This window comes from Staurois parvus, unplaced genomic scaffold (genome assembly GCF_062004578.1).
Source record: "Staurois parvus isolate SC_StPar_1 unplaced genomic scaffold, SC_StPar_1.0 ptg000708l, whole genome shotgun sequence".
NCBI classification, from domain to species: domain Eukaryota; kingdom Metazoa; phylum Chordata; class Amphibia; order Anura; family Ranidae; genus Staurois; species Staurois parvus.
Genome location: NW_028318504.1, coordinates 775,513 through 789,285, shown reverse-complemented (window position 1 = coordinate 789,285; position 13,773 = coordinate 775,513). Strand labels below are relative to the sequence as shown.

At 47.7% G+C, this 13,773-nt stretch overlaps 1 protein-coding gene across 1 annotated transcript in view; it reads right to left on the bottom strand.

Moving 5' to 3' along the window:
* Window positions 1–13,375, bottom strand: part of SMOX (spermine oxidase) — a 61,098-nt gene extending 47,723 nt beyond the window's left edge. The window contains exon 1 of the mRNA XM_089653355.1: window positions 13,225–13,375. The gene's annotated coding sequence lies outside the window, so the exon portion shown is untranslated. The remainder of the gene's footprint in view (window positions 1–13,224) is intronic.
* Between the last annotated feature and the right edge of the window lie 398 nt (window positions 13,376–13,773).

The window sequence follows — 13,773 nt, the reverse complement described above, 5'->3', positions numbered from 1 at the left end:
ACACAACCAGGGCTAAATGACAAACCCTGGTCAGCTACCATTAAAAAAAAAAAAAAAGCCTGGGATCTTTCATTTAGCGGTGCTAGCACAGCAGTACTGCCAGTGCTACGTGATAAGATCACAAAATTCACACCAGGGGACCATAGGTGACATCTTTGACCAAATAGGATTATAACAAGCTTTGATCAAAGCCTGAGCCTGTGTGCAAAACAGTAGTTAGCCGGTGATCTGTTATTTAGCTTGAATTATAATGCAAAATGAAGGATCTCCAAATCAGATGGGGATCTGTTGTTTAGTAGAAGCAGCAGCATTAGAACAGTGGTAGTGCTACTGTGGCTAAAAGACAGATCATGAAATTGATATGTACAGCAGGGAATCATGGCAACATCATGGGGATCATGACTACAGGGATATTGGGTGGTATCAATGATCAAATATAGGCATGATCCCCATGATGTTACCCATGATCCCCTGCAGTTCATATGGATTTGATGTAATTTAGCCATAGCAGCACTACCACCGTTCTTATCGCTGTGTTACCCCGTGCATTGGTAGTACTACTGTCAGTGACAGATCAACAGACGGCTATTTGAAAAACCAGGGATCCTGCGTGACTCAAGAATCAAACAGTAGCCGACTGGTGATCTGTCATTTAGGGGCAGTAGTACTACAACTCTAAATTAAAGATCCCCAGCCAGTTGCTGTTTGTAGTGGGTGTAGCATTAAAACAATAGTAGTGCTACTGAAGCTAAAAATGACAGATCATGAAATTCATATGAACAGCAGGGGATCATGACTATATTTGATCATTGATGTCACCCAGGATCCCTGGCCCGATTACAATAACAGTACCCTGCTGGTAATCTGTCATTTAGTAGCGGTAGTACTGACAATCCAAAACAAAAGACCCCTAGCTAAAGGCAGTAGAATTAGAACGGTGGTAGTGCTAAGTGACAGATCACAAAGTTTACACACATTTTAAAAGTGGAAAATCCAATGAACAGATGACTAGCATGCTTCACGATTCTCATCCGAGATTCCTTAAGGTTTTTGAACCTTGGATACGTTATTCCTTGCCATCCCTGCCTCCTACTAGTTATGGCTTCCTATAGTCGCTGCCTATGCTAGCCCGGATCCGTGATCCTTCTAGTTTCCCTTCTTTCATGTTTTCTTTCGGATTCCCTGTTTTATTTTTTTTTTCTTCTAACCTCTTTTTTTTTTCCCTTTTCTTTTTCCGATATTATGTTGGATTACTTCTGCCATTTGGTTCGGCTTTTTGATGTCCCTTCTTGATGTCACTGAACATTTCGTTATTTGACTAATACAAGTCAGGAGGATGTCTCTGTATCCGTTATTGTTCTGCTCTGCCCCTGGGAGGGCATATTTTGAGCTTGTTATATTCTTAAAAACAAACTTTCTTAATAAAAATATTGAAACAGAAAAGTGGAAAATCAACCAAATCTAAGTGAAAAATACCAATACTAAGAATAGTCGTTATTGAAACAATGCTGCCAATAAGATTCAGACCTCAGAAAATAACAGCTAGTTCAGAAGGGTAAAATCTGATACAGGCTGCTATAAAGCATTACTAACAAGTTCTTGTAAAAGGCACTTGGGTAGATAAAGGCCATAAAGCTTTGGTGTTACAAAGATTTTCCTCCTTCCACATAATTGGAACCAATGCCAGGAAGGGTTAGACAAGGACATGAAGCCACGTCGGTCTTTCTACTCTACGTTATCATAGTGGAGAAGAAGAGAGGATGACTGACTCAGCATTGCAACGTCACCACCCAGAACAATATCTACTCCAGAAGGACCTTCGAAATGGCTCCAACGGGATCCTTCCTGATAATCAAGGCTCATTAACGTCTTAGGAGCATAGACCAATCCTTGTCTTAATTAGATCTGGTTTCAGGGATTTCAAGTTTATACAAGAAATAAAAGATTCCAGAAAGAACCTTCTGCTTAATGTTACCATGGAAACCAAATAAATTCAGTAAGAGAGGGGTCAGTAGTATAACAAATGTGTGGAATTAAGAAATACAAAAATCAAAATGTGCAAAAACATAATAACCTGTAACATTTTACATTTCAGTTTTTGCTGTAGCACAATCAGATAAAGATATGATTTTCTGGTTGGTTGCCATGGGTTACTGCAGTTTGTAGATTAGCTCTGTTCTTCTATACCAGTGTTTTTCAACCTTTTTTGTGCAAAGGCACACTTTTTTTCATGAAAAAAATCACGAGGCACACCACCATTAGAAAATGTTAAAAAAATTTACCTCTGTGCCTATATTGACTATATATAAAGTAATTCTCTTGAATAGGAATCAAACACAAAGAAATTATTTTATAATTACTTTATTATGAAATAATAAAGTATTTTATAATTGGACCCGGGGGCCGGACCAAGAGTAGATGAATGATGTGTATGTGTCATCCATAGTAAGTATAGTAATATTCCCCCATAGTAAGCATAGTAATTAATCCCCCATATAGTAATTCATCCCCCATATAGTAATTCATCCCCCATATTAAGTCCCCAAGCCCCCCCTGTGTCAATTCACTTACCTTTGCTCCGCGCATTCCTCTCGCCGTTCCGGTGTAGCATGAAAATCTGTCTCCTATGAGGATCTGTCCCCCTCGACATATCTGCGCATGTGCCAGTTTCAGGCATTAGCAGCCGATCGGCGATCTCCGGCACATGCGCAGATACGTCGAGGGGGACAGATCATCCTGACAGTATCACGCTCCGCGGGCCGAATTAAAGGGTCCGCCGGGCCGTATACGGCCCACGGGCCGTAGTTTGCCCCTTGCTGTTCTAATGATTGGTCTATTTGTGAGCCGAGGCCACATGTTACGGATGAAATTGCAATTTTTCCCACGGCACACCAGACAATATCTCATGGCACACTAGTGTGCCGCGGCACAGTGGTTGAAAAACGCTGTTCTATACCAAGTATACAAAAGAAATAAAATAAAAAAGTGTGAAAAAAATTAAATAAAATGTAAAACATTTTTTTTTTTTTTTTTAGTTTTGGATGAGGGTTAGATTTAACTTTTATTTCCATTTGTGTCCCTACTGGTAGGATGCACTCCTACATTTTCCTGGTGACCAATATCACAAGAGCAGAAAGTGACAGAAAATACAAAATGTTATAGTGGTCACTAGAACAAGAGCAAAGGGAATTCTTCCAACGAGGGACAACTATTCAGGTAAGAATTGGCTAAAGCAAAAATAAAACAAGTTAAAATGTAATGGGGTTTCTAAAGTTTTCTACTTTAGATGCACATTTTTTTTTCTTATGTTTCAAAAGAACAAAAACAATTTACTCATCCGATTTGAATGCCAAAGATGATGTATGAAAAAGTATATAAGACTGATTTACAGTCTATGTTTGATGAGGAGTCTTTGGTCAGAGGGAGCAGAAATAATTAGCCTATGGCAAAGACAGGGTGGAAGGCCAATCTGGCGCCAACAAGCGCCTGCTGCTGCCGCCCCCCCAGAGAAGCGCCAGCAAGCGCCTGCTGCCGCCCCCCCCCCAGAGGAGAGGCGCCAGCAAGCGCCTGCTGGCCCCCCCCCCCCCCCCCAGACGAGATGCGCCAACAAGCGCCTGCTGGCCCCCCCCCCCCCCAGAGGAGAGGCGCCAACAAGCGCCTGCTGGCCCCCCCCCCCCCAGAGGAGAGGCGCCAACAAGCGCCTGCTGGCCCCCCCCCCCCAGAGGAGAGGCGCCAACAAGCGCCTGCTGGCCCCCCCCAGAGGAGAGGCGCCAACAAGCGCCTGCTGGGCCCCCCCCCCCAGAGGAGAGGCGCCAACAAGCGCCTGCTGGGCCCCCCCCCCCCCAGAGGAGAGGCGCCAACAAGCGCCTGCTGGCCCCCCCCCCCCCCAGAGGAGAGGCGCCAACAAGCGCCTGCTGGCCCCCCCCAGAGGAGAGGCCAATGAACTGACTGAACCTAGGAAGAGAAGTCAATGTATTGTCCGGCCCTCAGAGGAGGCACCAATGCACCAGCCAGACTACCAGGAAGCCCTTTTTGTGGTTCTGCGGTTTCTTCTTATGAGATCCACAAATACAGTTGATTTACCAGCATGGCCAGTGAAATACCAGCTAGGTAGCAAACCTATCATAGTTGGAGGACGACTACCATACACTTTCATAACTAGAAGGGAAGTCATTTCTGTAAGACCGCCCCACATAGGGGTTTGTGGATTCTGTAGGAGTTCCAGAACCTGTGTTCACCATTACCACTGATGTTATTTGAGGTCCACCACTCCTATCTTTCCCTGTGCTACACTCTACCTCTCAGGCAATGGCAAACTATAATTGCTCAATGACATCACTGAACACCAAGTAACTGGAGAGTGGCTACTAATATCTAAAGTTAGCCATGAATGCTACAATTCAAATGTACAATCTCTCTACAAACGACTGTAGATTTACCAACAACCAGGTATTTTGAGGGCTTACCTAAAAATCCATCCTAAAAACCAATCAGGCAAGTCCTTACATTACATAGTTGTTGGTAGATCAAAAGAAGAGTGGAGTCTACAATCGGGGGGCATGGTGTATGTTCAGTTTTCATCTTCTCACACTACACACTGGATGGCATAGAGCTCCATAGAAAATCAAGCAGTCGAAACTAAAAAGGCACCTACATAAATTTGGAGGATGATCTGACAGTCTGCCCAGTTTTGGGTGGACAGTACAACAATCTAACGACGATCTCACAGGTCCGAAATACCATTCTTGGGGACAAAATGAATAGGTTTGGAAACCTGATAGAGATTGTTCACTTCAACCAAGTACCAGAGCTTTTAGCACTTACCTCCCCCACTTGAACATTCCTTATTTGGAAGAATCAGGGCCAAAAGACATTGCAAGACTAGGTCTACATATCTGACTGTCCTATAATGGACCACTTGGTCTTCAGCCATCGGTCTTCTACGTTTCTAGGATATCTATGCCAATTCTAACCCAAGTGGTCAAGTAAGTTCCAATACTTGAGGACTTCTACAGAACGTTGGGATTTTTTTCACAAAATAAAAACAAGAAGAAATGACTATAAGGCCTCATTCACGTGGGCATAAACCAGTGTTAAAGGGCCATCTCTACCCACATGGGAGTTCTAGCCACAGGCAGCCCCATTCATACCTATTGGAATGCAAGCGTAAAAAGTACAAGCCTACACTAACTGCAGAAATAACCAGAAACAATTTGTGAATGGTTCATAAAATTAAAGATCAAGCTGTATGCCCTGTAAACACTAAGAAAATCGTACGAAAACTTTTGTACGAGGACAGATCGTCTGATAAAATCGGATTGTTTGTACACAGCTCTCGAAAGCCAATCACGACAATATCTGAAGGGACAAGCGCAAAAATGTTTCTCGTACGATACCAGATCATACGATTTTCATTTAATCAGTACAGTAGTCATCCAAAAATACAATACAGGACATCGCTTTTGAAATGCCTTTCTTTCACAGGAGAATTTTCATATCTTTAGTAGCCTTTTCACTTTCCACGTGAGACTAGCAGGCCTAAACAAAAAACAAAAAAAAAAAAAAAAAAAAACACACGGGTGATCATTCGTCTGATATTCTCATGAGTATAGGGCCTAAGATGATGCCCCCCTCCCCCCCAAAAAAAAAAAAAAAAAATCCATTAACCACCTCCCGTCTGGCCGTTGTATACAAACGGCCAGACGGTGGCACTGCAGGGTCAGGTGGCCGTTTATAAACGGCCTCCCCGCACCCTGCTTGTGCGCGTTTCCTGAGAGCGCGCAGCACCATGATCTGATGCTCGTCACAGTGAAACACCGATCGGACGGGACCTCTGTACGAGGTCCCGACCATGTGATCGCTGATTGCCCAGTGATCACATGCAAAGTAGTAAGCAAGATGTCACTTGTGACATCATTGCTTACTACATGTGAAATCTGAATGATCACAGAGATCACATGGTACAAGGCTATCCACATCCATGTGACAAGCTGTGACCAATCACAGCTCAATCAGTAGTTCTCAATGGCTGCAAGAATGCAGGGAGAAAGAGAAATGATTGTTTTTACATCCTTTATGGGTGTAAAAGCAATCAGTGTAAAAAAACAAAAAAAAAAAAAACCACCTTCATCACCCCCAAGTAGTACACTGTCACCATGGTGACACCACTGTACTGCTAGGGTGACATTATGTAAAAAAAATAAATATAAAAAAAATAAAATAAAAAAGTTTAAAAATTATAATTTTTGGTTATAAACTAATTTGGCTTTTTTTTTCACTAAAAAGATAACGGAATAAATTTTGGCCAGGATTTATGATGAAATATTATTGATTTGCAAAATTTTATAAGAAAAACACTTTAAAAAAAATTTGGACATTTACATAGGAAAAAAAAAAACAAATCCCAGTGATGAATAAATACCACTAAAATAAAGTTTTATCGGTCTCAAAAAAAAAAAAAAAATGGTAAAAAATTCATATGGGTACAGTGTTGCATGACCGTGCAATTGTCAAAGTGTGATAGCACTGAAAGCTGAAAATTGCCCTGGACAGGAAGGGGGTAAAAGTGTCCGGACTGGAAGTGGTTAAGAATGAGTTTGATACCTTACATTTAAAGAGCACCTGTCATTTTAGATCCATCATGGCAGCGCCTATTAGCGACTCACCTGCTGCCGCCACGTCCCTCACCTCGTGTCACTGCCGCATCACCAGCCATCCCATTAAAATGAATGGGACCATCGGTGAGTCAGAGGAGGCACCGCCACGGGACAGAGATGACAGATGTGCTTCACAAATTACGATTTAAAAATCGAGCCTTTTAACTACGGATTTAAATGATGATTAAATCAACTTGCTTTAAATCAAATCCACCCTGCTGAAAAGCAACTAACGATGCCCAGCTGAAGTGTGAACGCAGTTTTGTTTTAAACAGAATGCAGCTCTATTGTCTTCTATGGACTCGTGCGCATGGTGCATAGAGATCAGTAATGCTCTGTTGCTCTGTGCAGATCCATAAAATCAAAAACAGGAAAAACCCCGTGTCTGAGCTCAGCAATTGATGGGAGCATGCCTAGAGAAGCCTGGACATGCACACATTTACATTCATAAATGTCATGACATGGGAAGATCTCACCATCTAACTGCCAGCACTGAACTGACCATTTCATGGTTTATTATGGCGGATCTTTCTGCCAAGACCCTGCGCAGAGGATCGTTAGTATCTCCATGGCCGCGTACATATCCCTTTAACTGCTGCACAGAAATGTCATTCCTCATTTCATGACGGCGCCATGCGCCTTATTACTGCAGCTCCCAGTGTTTGGTACCGTTTGATGTACAGCGGAGATGTTCTGTGATTGCTTTGTTAATTGCTTGCCGATCGCTCTGTACGAGTGCCAGCACACGCTGCGTTCCACTACACCGCCGCACTTTACATCCACACAGCCTGGCTTGGCAGATGTTGCAGGCTGACATTAAAATGCCATGTCTCACCATTCACACAGGCTCTGACCCTACAACACAACAGCGTGCCGTGCCTGGACGCAATCAAAGGGAAAAGCGCAGTGTTCCCGGATTGCAAGCTTCCAGGGTCGCGGAAAGTCACTGGCAGAGCCATTTCTATGCTGGGATTTGTGCTAAGCAGGGAAGGGGATTGGAGCGCAATACAGTCAATGCTGGCTTTGTGCGCAGAGTTTACCAAAGACACGAGTGTGGTTTACACATCTGACAACCGAACTCACATACGACAACCGAACTCGCATACGACAACCGAACTCGCATACGACAACCGAACTCGCATACGACAACCGAACTCGCATACGACAACCGAACTCACATACGACAACCGAACTCACATACGACAACCGAACTCACATACGACAACCGAACTCACAAACAAGAAAAAAATGAAAGGAGATCAGAAGAAAAAAAAAAAAAAAGGAAGGAATGGCCACTGATGGATAGGAAGCTACCATACACCAGGGGATCAAATCTCTGCATTAGGAAGGATCAGACCTTCAAAAAAAAGGTTCATCTGCATTCACACATCCAGAGAAGAGGGAATCTGCCTGTGCACCCACATTCACACATCTATAGATGATGGAACCTGCGTGTGCGCCCATCAGCCCACATTCACACATCTATAGATGATGGAACCTGCGTGTGCGCCCACATTCACACATCCAGAGAAGAGGGAACCTGCATGTGCACCCATCAGCCCACATTCACACATCCAGAGAAGAGGGAACCTGCATGTGCACCCATCAGCCCACATTCACACATCCAGAGAAGAGGGAACCTGCGTGTGCGCCCATCAGCCCACATTCACACATCCAGAGAAGAGGGAACCTGCGTGTGCGCCCATCAGCCCACATTCACACATCTATAGATGATGGAACCTGCGTGTGCGCCCACATTCACACATCCAGAGAAGAGGGAACCCGCATGTGCGCCCGTAAGCCCACATTCACACATCCAGAGAAGAGGGAACCTGCGTGTTTGCCCATCAGCCCACATTCACACATCTATAGATGATGGAACCTGCGTGTGCGCCCATCAGCCCACATTCACACATCTATAGATGATGGAACCTGCGTGTGCGCCCACCAGCCCACATCCAGAGAAGATGGAACCCGCATGTGCGCCCGTAAGCCCACATTCACACATCGGGGTCCATTTAGTAAAAAGAAAACTGCATTTATATTCGTCCAGCAAATCTGCATGAACATTCGCTCTAACCTTTGGGCAAAAAATTAATGTTTTTTTTTAGGTCAGGGCTTCTCAATTTTTTTTTTTTAAATTAACTTCACGTCAGAGTCCCCCCCCCCCCAATCACATCAGAATCACCCCCAAAAATCAGAGGCCTCCCCTCATGTAATCATCACCCCCAACCCATCAGAGGCCTGCCATATACATATGCCCTCCTTCATATCAGAGCCCCCTTTATATCAGAGCGCCCCCCCATAACATCAGTGTCTACCCTATTCAGAGGGCCCCCCATCACAATAGAGCTAATCAATCAGCAGCACCCTCATGCCAGAGTTGGCCCCATCACATCAGAGTCCCCCTGTAAATGAGTCCAGCCCATCCAATTAGGGAACCCCCCCAATCACAAAGCCTGCCTATTACATCAGAGTCTGGCCCATCCAATCAGAGCCCCCCCATCACAGAGCCTACCCAATACATCAGAATCACCCTTACATATCGGAAATACCCCCAAAAATCAGAGGCCCCCCTTATGCCAGAGTTGCCCCAACACCATCAGAAGGGTGCTATAGATATACCCCCCCTTCACATTATGGCCCACACCATTCAGAGCTCCCCCCCAAAATCACATCAGCTGCCCGAAACCAATCAAAAGCACCCCCGTCACATCAAAGTCCCCCTATAAATGAGTCCAGCCCATCCAGAGCACCACCCCTCCCCCCCCCCCCCCCCCCCAATCACAGAGCCTACCCATCAATACATCAGAATCACCCCTAACCAATCATGTCATGGGCCCTTCATACAGGAGTCCCTCTATAAATGAGTCCACACCATCCATTCAGAGCCTCCCCATTAGATCAGTTGCCCCTGTACATCAGAACTGCCACTCATCAACCAGAGGTCACCTCATATCAGATTAACCCCTTCACATCAGAATCACCCTCATATCAGAAGCCTATATACATGAGTCCCCCCATCACGAGTCCCCCTATAAATGAGTCCATCTTATCCAATCAGAGCCCCCTCCCCCATCACGAGTCCTCTATATCAGAACGGCCCCGTGCCACATCAGAGCCCTTCCTTTTGGCTCCAGCAGCATGGTAAGGGTGGGAAGTGGAGGATGCAGAATTGGCAGTTCGTGCCACCTGCCCTGGAGTCAGGAGTCAACATGTGAGTGAGCGGGCCGCCATCACCCCAGGATCCGATACCACTTCGTCCAGACTCTTCAGCGCCATAGGTTGTTATGGTGCTGGCAGTTGGCCCGCCCCAACCATGGCAACTTACAATACTGATCCCGGGCAAATGGTCCCAGTGAACCCAGAGGGCCCCCTGGTCAAGAAACATTGTTTTAGCCCCGGTTCACATAAATGCAGTGCGGGAAAATGCGCCGAACCCTGAGCGTTTCCCGCACTGCATTGAAATCTCCCTCCGGTCATTCGATCTGCCATGGGTGTCAAATGTTAAATTAATGACACCTCAACAGGTTGCAAGAATCAGATCGCATGGGTGTGGCAAAAGGTTTCCCGCACCTTTTATGCAGGTGCAGGGAATTGACAAAATGAATGGGCCCAAATCACACCGCGTGGGAATGCAGCACGGTGCGCTTTTCGTTCTATGGACTTCAATGGAGACTCTACAGAGCATGTAAGGCGTTCTGATGCGTTTTAACCTGCCCAGTAACAAGTTGGGGAAAAAAAAAAAAAAAAAACGCAAAGAACACAAAAAAGTGGCAAAAACGCATATTTAAAATGCACCGCAAAATGCACCACAGAAGCTGATCAAACGCAAACTGCATAGGTGTGAACCTAGCCTTGGGCCAATTCCTCCAATGATACAGATGGGCACCAGTGAGGTATTTACCTCATTATGGCCACTAGATGGAGTGGAAGAGCACAGGAAACAAGTCTGTATCAGGAGATACATTGTAACAGTTTCTAGAAAACTCTAGAGGGAAATCGCTAATTTATGGAATTTTTTTTTGCATATTTTTCACCAGCTTTCCGATCGCGTGACAAGCAATCCCAGCGGTCACATGACCCTAAACCACGCCCCCACCATCAGAAACCCCTTAGGTCAGGAGCAGCCGGTGCCAAGGGGTTAATGGTGCCCTAAACATGGAGCGATTTTGCTGCAACTTGTGTAGTAATCTGCATTTAACAAAGCGAGACACCCAAAAAAGGTGCTCGAGCTTCCTTTACATGACAAACGTGTACATGTGGAATCGTGTGAAAATCATGGATTCTATGAGCCCGTCGGAGGGCGCGGGGCCGCCGGAAAAGGACGATTCTACAAGCCCGTCGGAGGGCGCGGGGCCGCCGGAAAAGGACGATTCTACAAGCCCGTCGGAGGGCGCGGGGCCGCCGGAAAAGGACGATTCTACAAGCCCGTCGGAGGGCGCGGGGCCGCCGGAAAAGGACGATTCTACAAGCCCGTCGGAGGGCGCGGGGCCGCCGGAAAAGGACGATTCTACAAGCCCGTCGGAGGGCGCGGGGCCGCCGGAAAAGGACGATTCTACAAGCCCGTCGGAGGGCGCGGGGCCGCCGGAAAAGGACAATTCTACAAGCCCGTCGGAGGGCGCGGGGCCGCCGGAAAAGGACAATTCTACAAGCCCGTCGGAGGGCGCGGGGCCGCCGGAAAAGGACGATTCTACAAGCCCGTCGGAGGGCGCGGGGCCGCCGGAAAAGGACGATTCTACAAGCCCGTCGGAGGGCGCGGGGCCGCCGGAAAAGGACGATTCTACAAGCCCGTCGGAGGGCGCGGGGCCGCCGGAAAAGGACGATTCTACAAGCCCGTCGGAGGGCGCGGGCCGCCGGAAAAGGACGATTCTACAAGCCCGTCGGAGGGCGCGGGGCCACAGTAAAGGCGATTCTACAAGCCCGTCGGAGGGCGCGGGGCCACAGTAAAGGCGATTCTACAAGCCCGTCGGAGGGCGCGGGGCCACAGTAAAGGCGATTCTACAAGCCCGTCGGAGGGCGCGGGGCCGCCGGAAAAGGACGATTCTACAAGCCCGTCGGAGGGCACGGGGCTGCCGGAAAAGGACGATTCTACAAGCCCGTCGGAGGGCGCGGGGCCGCCGTAAAGGCGATTCTACAAGCCCGTCGGAGGGCGCGGGGCCGCAGTAAAGGCGATTCTACAAGAACGTCGGACAGCGCGGGGCCGCAATAAAGGCGATTCTACAAGAACGTCGGACAGCGTGGGGCCGCAATAAAGGCGATTCTACAATCTTGTCGGGCCGCCGTAAAAGACGATTCTATAAGCCCATCGGACAGCGTGTGGCCGTCGTAAAGGCGATTCTACAAGCCCGTCGGACGGCACGGGGCACCGTAAAGGCGATTAAACAATCCGGTCGGACGGCGTAGGGCCGCAGTAAAGACGATTTTACAAGCCGGTCGGACGGCGCGTGGCTACAATAAAGGCGATTCTACAAGCCCGTGGGACAGTGCAGGGCCACAATAAAGGCGATTCTACAATCTGGTTGTACAGTGTATGGTCAGCTTAACATGAGGACGCCAACAATAAAAAGTGATTGTACAGACATTGAATTGAAGGTCACCTCCATCCCTCCTGAACGTTACCGATTGGTCACGTAAATTCCTAGTTGATCAGACAGTGTAAGGCTACGTTGGCAGTAGCGCGGGTCGGGAACGCTGACACACACACTTCTCTGACATACAGAAACGAGCCAATCTTTAGCCAATTGCGATCGTTAACGGCACCCCAACGCACTCGCAGAACACAGAGCCCCGTCATCGTGCGTTTCCACGCTGGGTCGGGGGGCTACCTTTTTGCGTGTAGGGCCACCAATGAAACGAATGATCTTCTCTACACGTGCCAAGCGGAAACACGATCATACAGTAGTGTGATCAAAGTCTGCAGATCATCATACACAGTGCAATCGACTTCAGATTTACCAAATCTATGTAATGTAAGGTCAAACCTAGCCCATCCAATCACCGTGTTTCCAATCGGGCCCCTGTACTGCAAGGCTGTTGGTGGATCTAATGGCGGCCATACACAGAACAATCTGATGGCTAATACAATCTAAAAAGACAAATTCCAGCATCCAATACCTGTTTGGGGCTCAGAACGAGCTCTTCCATCTTCTATCGGGCACTAAATTGGTCTACAAGGCGATGGGGCATAAAGTTGCTGTGTGTATGGCCAGCATGATTGTACGGTGTATGGCGGAGGGCAGATGAAGGGTGCACACCATGCAGTGTAGCGGGTGAGGGGCGATGTGATGGAGAAGATGGGCAGCCACCATAGAAGGTCAGATCAGAACAGTGCCTGATGGAGGACATCGTCCATGGAGGGGGATGGGGAGCATCTGCAGCCCCCCAACCCAGCATAGCTCCCCCATTCCAGGTCAGATCTCCCCGCCCCCTCCTCCCGTTTTCATGGAGCAATCAGCTCCCCTCCCCCCACCACACTGCAGGGACCCCCATGACGTCCTCTGACAGCCATCCCCCACTGCAGATGGCACTGCAAAGAGCACCTGTCTACAGCCAGCCCGACCAATACCTTCCTCCGAGCCCCGGGGTGAACACAGCTCCGCTCCCTGGATGTCTCCGTCCGACCGTCCGCTCCGATCACCGATCCGCCGTCACTGACACCGCAACGACCTGCTCTGTGTTTATCAGTGTGGAGGGACCGCCCACCGGGAGGACGGGACCAGTTCACCCGACCCCGCCTGCTCACTGATATCACCGCCTCCTGATAGCCGTGCATACGCCCCCTTATTAATATTAATATGGCTCTCCTTTCTACATTTAGAACAACCTCCTTCTGTAACCTGTGCGATCCTTCTGTTCATGGACAGTACGTCACATTGCATGACCGCCTCCTCATTACTATGTCACAGACCACCTCCCCTGTCGTTGTGTGCACCAGCCTCCTCATTATTAGGTCGCAGACCACCTCCCCCTGCCGCTCTGTGTACCCGCCTCCTCATTAATTATGTCACAGACCACCTCCCCCTGCCGCTGTGTGCACCCGCCTCCTTATAATTATGTCACAGACGACCTTCCCTCTGCTGCTGTATGCACCCGCCTCCTCATTATTATGTCGCAG